A 15,696-nucleotide genomic window follows, 5' to 3' on the forward strand; every position below is an offset into this window, starting at 1 on the left:
ATGACCTTGATTCAACCACATCCATACCAGGACTTTCATATCTCCAGGTCTTTGCTCAAGTACTTCGCTCTGCCTGGCATGCCCTCCCTTGTTCTAGCCTTTCCCACCTCTTGAACTCCTCTTCATGCTTCAAAGCCCCACTGTAACTTTCCTAGCTCCTCCCATGCAGAAAAAATTACTCCCTCATCTGTGTCTCCTTGATGTTTTCCACATCCCCAATGTTTTTCATTGTTTTGTGGTTATTTCTTTACATCTGTTTCTCTCCCAGGTGTCTATTTATCATCTCTAGCCTGACAACAAATGGGGGGCAGAGATATTGTCTTGTTCTTAGTGTAAGCCCCAGCACATAGTAACAGTCCCTGGCACAAAGCAGATGCCCAAAAACATGGGTTGGAGAAGAATTAAATAGAAGTGAAGACTGGGGAGCCACTGTGATTTCTTGAGAGGAATGATGTGGTGAAATCAGAATTTCAGGAATATTAATCTGTCAGCATGAAAGAAGATGGATTAAAATGAAGAAAGCGACTCATGTCCGGGAGTCAAGAGGGGAGATTATTACTGTAATGTGGACATGGTTTAAAGAGCAGGCACAGGGAATGGAGACAGGAAAATAATTCCCTGCGATATCACAGAAGAATGTGGAAGGGACTTGGGAATGAATGAGCCATCAATGTGGGGGGTGGGATGGGTGAGCCGGGGGCACTCAAACATGGAGACTCCCAGCCAAATGGGAGAAAGGTGATGCCATGGAGAGAAACATGGGGGACCGAGAAGAACAGGGGCAACAGCCAGCCTCTCTTTAGGATAACTGATAGCAATCACAATAAGCATTTCTAGGGGAAAGCAAAAACAAAAACAAACCTCCAAGTCAAAATATAAACCCCTGATGTTACTCTCAAACTCTGGGCTGTATTTTATTTCATTTATTTTTTCCTAACAGCCAGCTAGAAATATTTCTTCACGGCAGGGGAGATGGAAATGAAGATAAGATCCACCTGGTGCCCTGCTCCATGCTGGGCATGGAGGAGACAACACAAGCTCAAAGGACCAGCCCTCCCTACAAGCGGCCAGCCAGCTGGGTGCTTATTCAGTAGCGTCTCCCTTATCCTCATCACCTGAACTCATTTCCCAGGCCAGGCCCTCCGGGAAACCCCTGCTCCAGCCCTGCAGAGGTTTATAGGAAAGTCCCAGGGTTCCCATGTGCTTCCTTGCATTAATTCCAGGGCTAGGATTTTGTTTTCTAAAGGAATTCAACTATGGTGCCAACAAAAATCTATAGGAATTAAGCAATACTATATTTAAATCAATTTTTTTAAATGTTTGCTTCCTTGTATATTGAAACCAGGTAAGATCCTCTTAAACTCAACCACTTCTTCACCTTTATCAAAAACATGCAGGTTATGCAGGTTTTAAGGGCTGTGTGATCTCTGAAAACTCTTTCAACTATTCTGTGCCCGGGTGCCTTCAGCTGTGAAACGACAGGTGGACAAGACGACTCCATAGACCTCTCTTGGGTCTCTATTTCTCTTATTCCAAATTCCAATATGATGACTTCGGGTACCCAGGTACAAGGCTTCAGGTGCACTCACTGCCTGCAAAGGGGCGAAGGGGTGCGCGGTGGGGGTCACAAAGGAGACGGAAGAGCCTCAAGCGGGCACATTTAATAGGCAGTAGTGGAGGCTGGGGGGCGCGGGGCCGGGTGTAGACTGCTTAGGAAACACCAGCCCTACAAATTCCAGATGCTAAGTCGGCCCGAGAACGCCCTGAATGCCCTTCCCAAGTTAGGGCTGATGTTACTTCAAAGAAACAAATGGTAACTTCCCTATCTCTAAAGCTCCAAGGTGAGCTAGTTCTGTAAAAGCTAATTCTTTCAGCGCGCCAAGAGACTGCAGGTACTGGGACTGCACTTGAGGAAGTGTCCAGAGTTGGCGGAAACAGCCCATCCACTCCCTCTCCCAGAGGCGCGGGGTTGCAGCGGCTTAGCTGAGACACACACAGATTGGAGGCTTTCTAGAAAACGGCGTGGCCAGGCCCCGGGCTGGGGCTCCTTCGCACCGACTGAGGCTGGACCAGCGCTCTAGCCCCAAGCAGGACGTAGGCGAGGCTGGGATGGGGGCGCACAGGCTGGGTGTGCACTCTCCGGTCCCCTTGGTCTCGACCCAGCGGGCGCGGGCCCCGACTCGGGGACGGCCCAGGTGGACTGTCCCTAGACTTTCCGAGTTGGCGGGGTGAGCACTGGCGCCGGGACAGAGCAAATCCCCCAGGAAGGGAAGAGGAGGAGAGAAGAAGGCGCACCGTCGGCACAGACCAGGCGCGCGCGGGCTCCCGGAGCCCGGTGCGGGCACAGCCCCCGGCGCCCCGGACACACCCACCGCGCCCCGCCGCCCGCGCCAGCCCGCCCTGCGGTCCAGAGAGCCCCGAAGGCGGGCAGCGGCCAGGCCGGGTCGCGGGTGGCGCGCAGAGGTCGCGGGCGGCTCTGCTCACCTGGCGGTCCGCGTCCCGGAGCGGCCGGTGGCCGCCTCGCCTCGCCCCCGCGTGGTTCCCGGCGCCGGGCAGCCCCGAGCCCGCCGCATGGACGGCCGCCGCCGCCGCCCCGCGCCCGCCCTGAACGGGCTCCCGCTGCGCCCCGGTTCCGCGTCGGGCTGCGCGGGCGGCCAGCGGCTCGGGCGCGCGCGGAGAACGCTGGCTCGGAGTTTGCGATCCGAGCGCCGGGATCCGCGCTCCCTCGGTCCCTCCTCCCTCCCCCACTCGCGGCCTCCTGCTGTCATCTGGAGCCGCTCCTGCCGCCCCCTGGCGGCCGCCTCGGGAAGGACCGGCCCCCCCGACCCACCCCCGCGACCCCAGAGGGGCCCCTTAGAACCATAAACGAGACTGATCCTTGGGTACCGAGATAACAGACATCATCCCGTAGAGGGGAAGACAGTCTAGACCAAGGCAACGAGGGCAGGAGGGTGGTGAGAGTGAAAGGAAGAGTGGTCCAGGCTGGCCGGGCCCGGCCGAGGGGAGAAGGGGTGAGACCAGGAGGTAAGCTAGGGTCAGCTGGTGGAAGGATTGAATTCCGCGTTAATCTGATCCTGAGGTTTGTGGGAGCCATGGGAGGATCGAAGCGCAGGAGAGACGTGGGCATCCTTGCGTTTTGGAACAGCCATTCTGGCTGCATCGGGAATGGGCTGAGGCTGAAACAAGGAGCAAGCAAGGAAACTTTTGCTGTAAACCAGAGCAGAGAAGGCGGTGACTGTAAGGACAGGGGAGGAGCCCTTGTCTAGGGGGCACACACAGTCACCCTCACTCGCGTACTCACACACAAGATAGACTCACTGGGCTCCTTCTGAAGGCGGGGAAAAGGCCAAGAGGCCCCTGAATTCTAACTTGGGTTAGCATGGGGGCCAGAGAAAACACACTCCCTGACAGCCAGAGCCGTCCAGCCTTGCTTCTTGTCTTACTCAGGGTAACACTGTGTGCGAACAAAAAAAGCCTGCTGCCAATAATAATAATAAGCATAATTAATAATAAAGACCACACTTTGATCTGTATATCCAAGGCCTTCTTTTCACTAATTGGGAAATACTGTCCCAAGAAGGGCATGACCCAAGTTACACAGCTAATTAATGGCAGGAGAAGTAGGAGAGGCCAGTTTCTTGACTCCTAATGCGGTGCCACATTCTTTAAATTCAAGAGAGGTGGGAAATAGAGCGACTGTGAGAAAATATCCCTCCTCCCCTGGGAGGGGTGCTGGGGGGTGACCAACATTGGAAGAAGCTGTCCAGACCCAGGTATTCTCGTACCTGTGAGTCAGCCTGTTTGTTTATAACTACCTCTGAAGCCGGCCTGCGGGAGCTGTTTTGAAAGTGCAGGTGCCCGCGTAGGACAAGAAGGCAATGGTGGAATACGAGCTCCCTGCCCCAGAGCCAGGCCCCACCACGCCTGGGCGTGGCGTGTGGGGGCAGAAAGGAGAGCAGCCCGGCAGATGGCTCCAGGAAAAAAATTAACGAAAGAGAAAGTGGCAACCCAAAAGGTTAGGCCAAGGAAAGAGAACCCGCTCTGGGGGCTGACTACTGGCTCCAGCCTGCTCAGAGCCAGCTCTGACTGACTCAGGCCGCTGCAAATGGGATGAAATAACTCTACGCTTGATCAAACAGATTTTGATTGGAGGTACCTGGTATGATTGGGATTAAATTAATTCTGAGTGTCACAAGTCCCTTGGGTCCAGATCAAGTGGATCTAATAGCCCCAATAAATTCTGATCAGTTTAAATCATTTAAAATGAGAAAAATTAGACAACATTGGACTGTACTTAATGCCACTGAAATGTACACCTAAAAATAGTTAAAATGGTAAATTTTATGTAATCCATATTTTACCACAATTATAAAAATGAAAGCAAAACTAATAAAACTTGTTCAAATTGGATTGATTTATGAGTTCATTGAAGAGGCCTGCACTGAGTGTGGAGTAGGGCCTTGGTGCTAGAAGGTAAAGATGGAATGAAAATGTTCCAGTCCACAAGAAGCTCAGAATAAGGTGAGAAGGGTGTGATCTAGTCAGAAAATCATACTAGTAGGTGGTAGGTATAATTGGGGGATACGCAGGAATATCTGAGGACACTTGGGAGGAGAGCGGAAATCTGGGATATTGTGCCTGAGCTGAGTCTTAAAGGAGAAGGAGAGGTCATGAGGCGGGTATGGTATGAACAGGCCTTAGGAGCAAAGGATACGGGGTTTTTTAAAACTAATTTTAGACTTACAGATCAGTTGCGAAAGTAGTACAAAGAATTCCCTTGTATCTCCCACCCTTCTTGCCTTAATTATTATTGACCAAACTTGATCCAACTGACCTAGGCTGGCTCTTCAGAACTGACTCTGATCCACTGCCAACTTGATCAAATTATTGTGACTATATTTTGTTTACATGTCACAAAATATTTTCTTTATTTAGAGTCAAGACTATATTTTGAAATCTAGTCTCATTTTAATCAAAGAGATACTTACATTATGTGTGGGCACCAATGAATATTAATTATCCAAAAACAGCGAGTTTGTAACCTTTCACTTGTGTTGTGTTTCTCCTTCTCTCCAAGTGTGTGTGTGCACATGAGTCAGATGGGCAGGATTTGGTCCTCATGTAGGAGATAAGCTACTAACCTGCACCAACAGAAGGGCGAAGGAGTAGGTGCCTCAGATCACAGAGGCCACCCCACAGCCATCTAGCCTAGGCGTCTCCCTAGCACATCAGTGTCTTCTATACACAATACCTTGGTGGGGGGAACAGGGTGGGGGGGATGTTAGTCACCCTCTTATCTATCTGCAGTGACAAGGCGCTCACTACCTCACAAAATAGCCCATACTGTTATTGGAGGCTCTCTGTTAGAAAGCCCCTTTGAATTGTGGGCTGAAACCTTTTTCCCCATGACTACTACCCATGGGCCCTAGAGGTGGCTCCTAAAATGACAGACAGAAAACATAACTCCTCAGGGGCCGGCCCAGTGGCGCAGCAGTTAAGTTCGCAGGTTCCGTTTCGGTGGCCCGGGGTTCGCCGGTTCGGATCCCAGGTGCGGACATGGCACCACTTGTCAAGCCATGCTGTGGCAGGCGTCCCACATATAAAGTAAGGAAGATGGGCACAGATGTGAGCTCAGGGCCAGTCTTCCTCAGCAAAAAGAGGAGGATTGGCAGCAGATGTTAGCTCAGGGCTAATTTTACACACACTCACACAAACATAACTCCTCTATCCTGTGTCAGCTCTGTATATGTAGGACAGTCTTAGTTTACATCTGTTGTCCCAGTGTAATTATTAAGAGCTCCCCTTTGCTCCGTTGTGCCAGATAGGATGACATCTGATGATCTGGTCATCCTACAGAAGACTGCCAGCACCCCCCTCGCTAAGTCCGCCCTCTGCCTAAAGCCACATCCTCAGCCTTCAGCCATTTTCCTGGGGTCCCCAGCCTGGAGCACGGTGTTGGCACATGGTGAGTGCTGCTAGATGTTTGAGGACGAATGGCATACGGCTGAGAGCAACGTCCTGGGATTTCAGAGCATGTGGAGCTGGAGTAAGAGCACAGTGTGAACAGACCACAGTGAGGCAACTCAGGACAACCGAACCTTTCCGGGGAAAACGCACGAGTAACTCAGCTTCTTCCCTTCACTAGTCAGCACGACCGTGCATCCTTTCACCAGCAGAGCATTTCTCGAGGCCAGAGTTCCAAACATTACACTGATAAACACTGCTCTGAGCTCTGGACAAATGCTAGTGTTTTCACCTAATGGCATGTCAGGGGGGCTGTGTCCCAGTGGGGAAGGAAACCCCCATATTATCTCTACTTTGTTAGCATTTGGAGGGGAAGGGAAATAGACATTTATTCAAACCCCTAATTTCAGGCTCCAGCGAGATACCAGGGTCCATCACGATGCTTGCGAAATTGTTCCTTTCATTTTCTTGGTTGTAAACTTCTGTAGACTGTAAAGTTGAAGCAAGCTTGTTCTCAGCAAATAATAAGGAAATAAGGAAGCGTGGTAAACAACACAAAACACAACCTTTGGGAGCTGACACACTTGTTGTTGTTTTAAGCAGTTTCTAAGTACCTCCGGTGAACGCTAGGAAGCCTTCTCTCCTCTGCTTGCCTCCTTAACTCAGTTCTTTCTCTTCCTCCTCCAGGGGACCTGGCATGGTGACCTCACCACCAAGTTCCCATGTCCCCGCCTGGGCTGGCCCCCTACTTGACCTGTAATCCACGACTACGCAAGAGAGTATTCCAGCCACAGCTCTGAGGACAGAAGCAAAATGGCTTCTAGATGGAGTGTCAGGTTTCCCGTGGAGTGTCAGAGACTTCCAGCTATGAGGAGGAGGTTATCTCCTCCTCGTTCCCTCTCTGGCTTCACTCTCAGTCTCTTCCTTGCCCGAAGTGCAGTCAGAGGAGATAGGAAACTTTATGTTACCTGGTACAAGACAACTTTCGGAATCTCAAATATTCAAATTATTTCCCTTTTCCTGCTATGCAGATGATAATACTCACAGCTAAGAGTCTTCACCCTGATTGAAGCCACTTCTCTCCAGCAGTAGCAACGCTGAGTGAGAAAGAGAGTGGAAATCACAGCCTCCAGATTCACAGGCGCCCTTTCTCCTGGTGCTAACTCACTAGGTGAAGGCAATGATACATATGAAATAACGCCATTTGCAAGTGCCTGCTCCTGTCAAATATGATTGATCATTCTTTCATTCATCCATCCAACTATGAATGATTGAAGAGAGGATGAGAAAGTTAACCAAAGTAAAAAGGGGATAGGGTGGAGAGACCATTCTAGATGGTAGGAAGCACACTTTCAGAGGCCCTGAGGGAGGCATGACACACTCAAGGAGCAGAAAAACGGGCTGTGTGGGCACGGCTTGAATCCAAGAGAGCAGAAGGAGGGAAGTGGGGCAGGGGCGTGGTCTGGTTTATTGTCCTTTGACAACCACAAAGACACAGGCGTGTCCCACCAGAACAGGTACAAGCCACAGGCTGGAACAGGGTCTTGGAGCCCACTGCTCTACTAGAAGCTAGATTTGGGGGAGGTCCGGGGATCCCAGAGTGGAAGAAGTTGGGTGGTAGGGGGAGCTTGGGGTAGTGGCTATTAATCTATCAATACAGAAATGTATCATTTTGTAAACAGTTGGGAAAGCTGTCCTGAGCAAATCTGTTAAAGGTCAGTGACGCTTATGGCCATATTTGTGAGTTGGGTTATTTTCAAATGAGCAAGAGGAAGCCTCTGAGGGGCTTTAAGCAGGGGCTGAGTTGATCAGATCTGTGTTTATCCACAGGGAGAGAAAAAAAAATCCTGTTATTTAAAAAACAAGGTAATTCAAAAACATCATTCCACAATTCTTTTGTAATGAAAAAAACAAATACAAAATAAAACAAATCCATCATTGTAAAGGAATGCCCTGTGTTTGCCTTCCCTGCTCCCTGGAAGACACTCCTAATAAGGTCTTGTCCTTCAGCCATAGCCCACGCCGCTCTCGTGACCAGCACCGCAAGTCTCCAAGCCGGCGGCGGGGTTAGAGGTCTCAGCTCAGGAAACAGCGTCTCTGCTTGAGGCTAATCAGCTTACATCGTGCCTGAAATTACTGTCACCTTGGCCTCATTGGCAATTTTCCCACTTTAGCAAACTGGCTTTCTTGTTGAATGAATTCTTTTTTATAAAGTCTCAGCGATACGGCATATCCAATGAACACTGGCCAGATATGGTGTGTATATAAACCCAGGGCACTACAGGCCACGAAGCCCAACAGTCTCCAAGTTCATTGCTTCACCTTGCCTTCTTACCTTTGTCTTGCCTCTACTTTCAATACATAAAGGACCTACTGTGTGCCAATTGTGACATCATCTTGCAGACTTTGCTGCCAAGATTTCAAGGGTATTACATTCTGTTTTTTTCTTTAATGTTTCCCGTTTCACTGCTGTCTGGGTGATGGTGGAGTCTTCCACTTGTGAGAAGCAGCATAGTGTAGTAAAAGCAAGCAGGCAGTCCCCCAGCCTCTATAACAGCCTCACCCGCTGGCCGTGCCATAGTAGGAATCACCAACCTTGGAACCACAGTCACCTCGTCTATCAAATGGGAAGAACGTATTTATACCTGCTGAAGGGAAGGGGACTGGCTCACAGTGAGTCTTGCAGCTCCTTCCAGCTCTCAGATCTATGATTCGCTCAGAAACTCTGCAACAGGGAAATTATGTGGCTCACTTTGGATCCATTTGGGAAAAGATGACATACACAGAGAAGTATGTGACTTCTTTTTTAAAAATTTCAAGCTGCATTTGAAATGGCTTCTTTCATTCCCTGCGATGTGGAGAATTACCACACAACTACAGCGCCACATCATGGCTTCCAGAAAAAACTGCCCCGGCCCATGTCTTGAGTCATTAAGACTCATTGACATAGCTGCTGCGTTCACGTGTTTGTTAGGACTAGAGGCCTACCTGTGTGGGTAAGTCCTGGAATGGCTCCTGTACTCCCCTTGAATTAGATGTCCATCCAAAAGCTACAGGATCAATGTCCATGGCCCACTATTTCTTAAGTTCATCTTTCCCTATTTCAAATCATGGAATCCTAGAAGTAGAAGAGGGCATTTCCTCTTACACAGATAAGGGAATGGAAGTGAGAGAATGGCATCCATTCAGACTATGAGTGTGTGTGTGGTTGATGGGGAACAAGAGCCCACCGAGTAAGTGCCCTTTCCACTACCCCACGGGGGCCAGGCCTTGGGCTATTTCAGTGAGCCCCCTCCCCATTGTCCTGCCCTTCATAAGTTCATGGATGGAGAAAACTGGGGATCTCATGAAAACTAGGGGTCTCTTGCTGTCAGAAACACTCATCAAAATCACTAAAAACATCGTGAGTTTCAAATCTCATACACATTGAAGCTGAGGATTTTAGGTCCCACTCAAAGCATATTTAATCTAATCAAGTGATGTTTTTTCCTTCTTTGGGATTAAAATAAAAACACTGCTGAGTCTCCCTCCTGGGCTTGTTCAGAGGCTCGGCCAGCAGTTGGGAAACAAGTTTCTACTACTACCCACGCCTCTTTCCAGAACTCTTCCATACATCTCACTTTTGTTCAGGACCAGTTCTGAGGCCTGAGAAGTGCCTCCTCTAAAGCTCTGGGAGGACTGTCGCCTCCAAGGCCCGGCAGCCTGGGCCTCAGGGTTACTGCCTCACCTCTTAGGTCTCCATAGTAAAGAGCCACACCCGCTCTTATACTCACCCAGGAGCAAGCCGTGGGAAGGCTGAAGTCTTTAGACAAGGCAGAGCCAGCCCTGCCTCAGCTGGTGTATGTCAGGGCAGGTTTCCCAGGAGTAGGAGGGTAAAAGGAAGAGCGGAGTGGACAGGAAACCAAGCTATGATTCAGAAAAAATAATAACAGCTGGTTTTAATCTGGTGCTAGACATCTGACCTTGAGCCATCACTTAACCTCCCTGAGCCTCATTTTCCTCATCTGCAGAGTGGGACTAAGACTGCTGGCTTCTCTCAGATAGGATAATGGGGAGGAGTGCTCCCATGCCCTCCACTTTCCCTCTTAGACTTCTCAGTCTGAGAGAAGCTGGGCTGTGTACCTGGTCCTTCCCTCTTGTCTGGCTAGAAGTGTGTCATTCTTCCACTGTCACAGGAACATTGCAAAGGATGAATGAGGGGTACAGGATCAAGCAGAGAACAAACATAAGCAAGAGCAAGCATGTCGATTAAGATACAAACTTCTCCTGACCCAGTCCTATGAGCGGAAAATACCACACACTGGGAAGGAAACCACAGCTCCCCACGCGATTAGCTGTTTGGTGCACGTCAGGGCGGGCCCGAGGGCCTGGTTTGTTTTGTATTTTTTCTTTTCTTTTTCCTTTCTTTTATTCTTCTTTAAAAAACAGATGGATTGTTGCAAGAAGAGAGAGAAAAGAGACACATTTTCACAAGATTAATTGGGGGTCAAACTTTTTACTTGTCAGCATATGAAGCTCCCTTGAAGACAGTAAGAACCATCTTCTATATAATGTTTCATGAAGAAGAGATATCTGAGTTATAGAAGGTGCGTGGGTTTTGTAGTTAAACAAGTGTGCACCTGGATCCTTGCTCTGCTAACTTGTTCACTAGGCGACTTTGGAAAAGTGACTTAGCAGAGTCTGAATTCTTCAGCTCTAAAGTGGAGATAATTCTTGAGCGCAAGGTTTGGGTAGTCATTACTGAGGTTCACCATTTCCCTCTCAGGGGCAAGAGAGGATTAACTTTCCTGTCCCTTTGAAGTGAAATGTGGCCATGTGACTTGCTTTCTCCAATAGAATGTGACTTCTCTTTTTGAAAATTAAAAAAAGAAAAGCTGGCAGATGTTTTAAGGCTCAGCGTACAAATCATGTTCCCTTCCCACTGGTGCTGTGACTGTGGAAGCTACTGTTAAGATGTTGTCTTGGTTAGCCTGGGTCTCTCATGAGCAAAGCATCCACCACCCCTTGTTGGACGTGTGGCATCTTTTGTTGCATTAAGCCACTGAGAGCTGGGTTTGTTTATTACTGCAGCAAAACCTGGCATACCGTATCTGCTACAGTGGTTGTTACAATAAAATGTGATGGTGTTTGTAAATACAACTTGGCAATGGTAAAGTGCTTGAAAAGCCTTGTTATTTCACTATGCAATTACTGTATTTAATTATACAGTAATCATGCTGGTTAAGGGGCCCAAATCAAGGGGTGAATTCTTGCACAAGCTGGGCAGGCACAGAAGTCTGCAACTTCACCCCAGACTATTTGTCTCCACCAGGGGCCAGAATCAGGGAAATCCTGAAAAATCTCCCCCAATAGATCTGCCATGTGACAAAAATACCACATCTGCCTTTGACCAAGCTCCAGATAAAGGGCTAATCCATGTCCCAAAGGGGACTGCTTAGCGGGAATTCACCAAGCTCTGGGGAGTGGAGCGATGCTCAGGAACAGTGGGAGGGCCTAGGAGTGGGAGGGGTCTTGAAGAGCACCGATACAGAACTGAGGTCTGCATTGTGGTGGAAGTTCTTGGCAGTGGGAAGTTTAAGCACACCTCTCGATGTGGTCACTGTCTTTCCTCCTTTGCCATACTGCATACTCTACCCTCCCATAATAATCTTCTTCCTCACATCTTCCACAATAGCTTCTTTGGGAGTCATTCTTTATGCCACCCAAATCTGACCTCCGACCCTCAACTCCAGGCTCCCATTTCCTGGATATTTTTGTAGGCTCTTCAAGTCAATGTGTTATGGAAAGAACATATCACCTCCCATCCCACTGCCAAAATCTCTGTTTCCTATTCTATACTCCATATCTGCATGAAGGGCAATTGTCCTCCCAATCCCTCAGGCTCCAAATCTCGGAGTTCTTCTGGCCTCACTGGAACAGTCTTTTTTCCCATTAATGTGAAGGGGGAGGATGCCAACAAGAAAAACAACTGAAAGAATTGTGCAGAGCAAATGAGGTTGTGATTCAATCTTAGTGTGAATTTGTTCCTTTGAGAATTTACCTTTGAGGGGAATGCCTCTACTTGTAGATTCACAAAATAGGATGTGGACTGCCAAATTCTTTCAGGCCATAAGAAAGAGCTATTGCTGGTTAATGAAATTAAAAAATGGAACTTTTTTTTGCAATAAATGCCATATATATAAAGTAAGATACAATTGTCCATATAGTGAACCATCAATGATTTAAAAAGCAAAAGGAGATGCTGATTCTAAGAAAAGATGGAATAAGGAAGGACACACTAAATACAATTACAAATCCTGGGCAGAATGGATAGAACAGCTATCTGAGGCTCTGAAACAGAAATTGTAGCAGGCAGATCAGGGAAGGAGACCAGAATGCAAAGTTCCACTAAACCAGCCATGAATTTGCCTTTTTTTTTTTTTCCTCCATTGTTGCCCAGTCTGGACTCGAAGGCAGCCAGAAACTCAGAAGTGTGAACCAGGGTCAGACAGAAAGAGCTCCAAGAGAAGTCCTCTCTTTCTGGCCCAAGAAACAAGAATGGGGGCTACTACAAGTCAGAGAGAGAGGGAGAAATCCTCTGGGTTTTGTTACTTTTTCCCTTCTTTCCAGCCTCTCCCACAAGCAGTACTGTGGCAGCACTGGGGCGGTGGGGAGTGGGGTAAGTAGGGATTGTGGCAATGGTGACGGGCTCTGAGGGAGGAGAACCATTTTGTTTGATCAGAGGAAGAGTGATCACAAGAATGTGTGCAAGTCTCTATTCTTTTTTTTCCATTCTCTATCCTCCTGCCGCTTGACTCCAGACACAGAAATAGTCACAAGAAGTGTGTGGCAAAGCAAGGAAACTATAGCCCAAGTTTTCTGTCTGGGGAGGACCAGGAAGAGAGGCTCTGAGGAGCCAGAGGGTGTTGGGGAGAGCATGGAGAGTAGGGAGATTCATAAAGAAATGCCTCAAATCTATGTATGCACTCCTGGGCTCACCTCCAAGCTGCCCATGTGTCGATCTGATCCTAAACAGCATACCACAGGTTTTGAGAACTCAACTGCAGGATAGACCATGATCTAGGCCCAAGACTGGTCACTGGGTAGCACACACACAGGATTGATCTGAATAGCACTGCACTTTGAAAACAGAACCGATTCTGGAACCACAGCCCACAGGGGCATGTCAGAACTGGCAGCCAGAATATAACCTGGTTGATTGCCTGCTTCAAAAAAAATCAATGTTTCTTTTAGGATGTAAACCAGACTCAGAATCTCGTAACATAATATTCAGAATGTCCAGGATATAATACAAAATTACTTAGCATATGAAGAACCACTCAAGTCTCAACTGACAAGGAAAGAGACAGTCAACAGATGTCAGCCCAAAGAAGATACAGATGTTAGAATGATCAAACAAAGATTTTTAAATCAGTGATTATAAGCATGCTCCAAGAAGTAAGGGCAAGCAATCTTGAAACAAATGGAAAATTTTTTTAGCCATTCTACTCATCCCTGCCTTTTGGCTATAGAGTTTAACCCATTTCCAGCAAAGCAATGACTGATAAGAAAGGACTGACTTCTGCCATTTTGCTAGTTGTTTTCTCTATGTCTTATAGTATTTTTCTGTCCCTAATTTCCTCTATTAGTGCCTTCTTTTGTGTTTAGTTGATTTTTTTAGTGAACTCTTTTGATTCCCTTCTCATTTCCTTTAAAATTTTTTATCTGTGATTTCCATGGGGGTTATATTTAATACCCTAAATTTTAACAGGCCAATTCATATAGATACTGATTTAATTTGAATAGCTTACAAAATCCATGCACCTGTACAGCTCTATATTCCTGCCCTCCTTTATGTTGTTGTCGTTACAAAGTGTATCTTTATATATGACAAATAACATAGATTTATAATTATCTTATGAATTTATCTTTTAAATCCTGTAGAACACTTAAGATAAGATCTACCCTCTGGAGAAATGTTTAAGTACACAATACGCTATTGCTAACTATAGGCACCATGTCATACAGCCAATCTCGAAAACTCATTTGTCTTGTATAACTGAAACTACATACATGTTGAACAGCAACTCTCATTCCCCCAGCCATCTCTCCAGCTCCTGACAACCACCAATCGCATTTATACATATATTACATTTTCTTAATTTATTCACCAGTTGAAGAACACTTAGGCTGTGAAGTTAAGTACGTATATTGTAATTCCTAGAGAACTACTAAAAAACTCTTTTTCAAAGAGATATAGTAAAAACCTCAATAGAAAATTAGAACAGAATACAAAAAGTATTCGAGTAATAAAAAAAGGTAGGAAAGGGAAAATGAAAACCAGAAGGAACAAACAGAAAATAAACAATAAAATGGTGATCTAAGTACAAACATTTCAATTCTTATATTTAAATGGTATAAATGCATATACTAGTTATCTGTTGCTGTAAAACAAATTGCCATAAACTTGGCTTAAAACAACATGTGTTTATTATCTCACAATTTCTGTGGGTCAGGAATCCAGGCATGGCTTAGTGTGTCCTCTGCCTCAGGGTTTCTCATGAAGCTTCAACCAGGATGTTGGCCAGGGCTGGGGTCTCATTTGAAGGCTTGACTGGGGAAGAATCCACTTCCAAGCTCGTTTACATGGTTGTTGGGATGATTCCGTTTCTTTTGGGCTGTTTGGACTGAGGGCCTCAGTTCTTAGCTGGATGTTGACTGGCAGCTGTCCTCAGTTCCTTGCTGTGTGAGCCTCCCCAACATGGCAATTTGCTTTATCAAAGGCAGCAAGGGAGTGACTCTATCAAGAGAGTCTATCAAGCTCCCAATGTAGAAGTTACAATCTTAGGTAACACAGTCAAAGAAGTGACATCCCATTATCTTTGCCATATTCTATTGGTTAGGAGCAACTCACAGAACCTGTCCACACTTAAGCAGAAGGGAGTAAGCAAAAAAATACATTCAAGAGACAGGGGTCCCTAGGGACCGTTTTAGAATATGTTCATCAGACCTATCAGTTAAAAGACAGAGATTGAAAGAATGAATTAAAAGTCTTTACTGCCTAAAACAAATCCACTTTAAATACGGTCATGCGTCACTTAATGACGGGGTACGTTATGAGAAATGCATGGTTAGGCAATTTTGTTGCACAAACATCATAGAGTGCACTTAGACAAACCTAAATGGTATAGCCTACTACACACCTAGGCTATATGGTACTAGTCTTGTGGGACCACTGCCGTATATGTGGTCTGTTATTGACTGAAATGTCATTATGTGGTGTGTGACTGTATGATGATATAGGTATGTTCAAAATAAGAATATGGAAAAAAGATAAACCATGCAAACACTAATAAAAAGAAACTTGGATCGGCTATTTTAATATTAAAGTAGACCTCAGAACAAGGAGAATTACCAGGGATAAAGAAAGAGTCAGTTCACAAAGAAGACATAACAATCCTAAATGCACATGTACCCAACAACAGAATTTCAGAATACAAATAAACAAAAACTGATGGAAATGAATGGAAAAATGATGAATCCACAATTAGAGTGAAGACTTCAAAACTCTTTTCTCAGTAACTAATAGTATAAGTAAACAGAAAATCAGCAAACACTTAGAAGTGAATTACACATCAATCCACTGAATCTAGTTGATATTTATAGACCACTCCACCCAACAGCAGAATACACATTCCTTTCAAGTACACATGGAACATTTTGGGGGTCCTGATGCACAAAGCAACTCTTTCC

General features: G+C 46.5%; 1 protein-coding gene across 1 annotated transcript in view; it reads right to left on the reverse strand.

The window, feature by feature from the left end:
• The window catches only part of THSD4 (thrombospondin type 1 domain containing 4), a 552,284-nt gene extending 549,661 nt beyond the window's left edge, over positions 1-2,623 (reverse strand). Inside the window, exon 1 of the mRNA XM_070621956.1 lies at positions 2,485-2,623. The gene's annotated coding sequence lies outside the window, so the exon portion shown is untranslated. The remainder of the gene's footprint in view (positions 1-2,484) is intronic.
• Between the last annotated feature and the right edge of the window lie 13,073 nt (positions 2,624-15,696).

This window comes from Equus przewalskii, chromosome 1 (genome assembly GCF_037783145.1).
Source record: "Equus przewalskii isolate Varuska chromosome 1, EquPr2, whole genome shotgun sequence".
NCBI classification, from domain to species: Eukaryota; Metazoa; Chordata; class Mammalia; order Perissodactyla; family Equidae; genus Equus; species Equus przewalskii.